Below are 707 nucleotides of genomic sequence, written 5' to 3' on the forward strand. Positions count from 1 at the left end.
TCATGGATTTTGTATTAAACCGTATATTACACGAGCGCTCTGTGGCGAACTCGGGGGGGGGGGGGGGCTCTATTATACCCGCTATATCAGTTGAGAAATATATTGAACAGATCAGGCCCCAATACTCTCGCTCTGACAAACATTAAAATAATTATATGCAGAATATCGGTATGTCTCCCTCTTGCCGAAAATGTCAGCACCATATATATTTTGCAAGTAATGTAATGGGTATAGTAACACACACACGCACACACAAACACACTTTTTTTTTGGGGGGGGGGGCGCCGGAAATATGGCCCCCCCCCCATTTCCAAAAAATTAAAAAGTATTTTATGTTTGTGTCTTTCCCCCTCAGATGTGTTGTATGTTTTATTTAAAACAAAATTTTATATAAAAAAATTTAGTTTGTAGATATTTTGATGGGGTATTTATGTTTCCATAGTGTTATCTAAAGGGTTGTTCGTCCGAGTCTGGTTTCCCTCACCTTGCTCGAAGTTCCTTCCCTTGAAATATTTTGTGACCTTTGCTATATGTCGCCTAGGTCTCAGTGTTTGCTATATGTAATGGTGCCATATTGTATGTATGCTATATTTTCTTTATGTTTGAGACAGCAAGTATAGATCAACTATCTTTCCCAGTTGTATTTCTTCCTTTATGATGTTATATTGTATCTTTTAATTTGTTTTATGGTTTTCTAATTTTGACGA

Source organism: Sinohyriopsis cumingii, unplaced genomic scaffold (assembly GCF_028554795.1).
Source record: "Sinohyriopsis cumingii isolate HCF-2022 unplaced genomic scaffold, ASM2855479v2 utg001621l, whole genome shotgun sequence".
NCBI lineage: Eukaryota > Metazoa > Mollusca > Bivalvia > Unionida > Unionidae > Sinohyriopsis > Sinohyriopsis cumingii.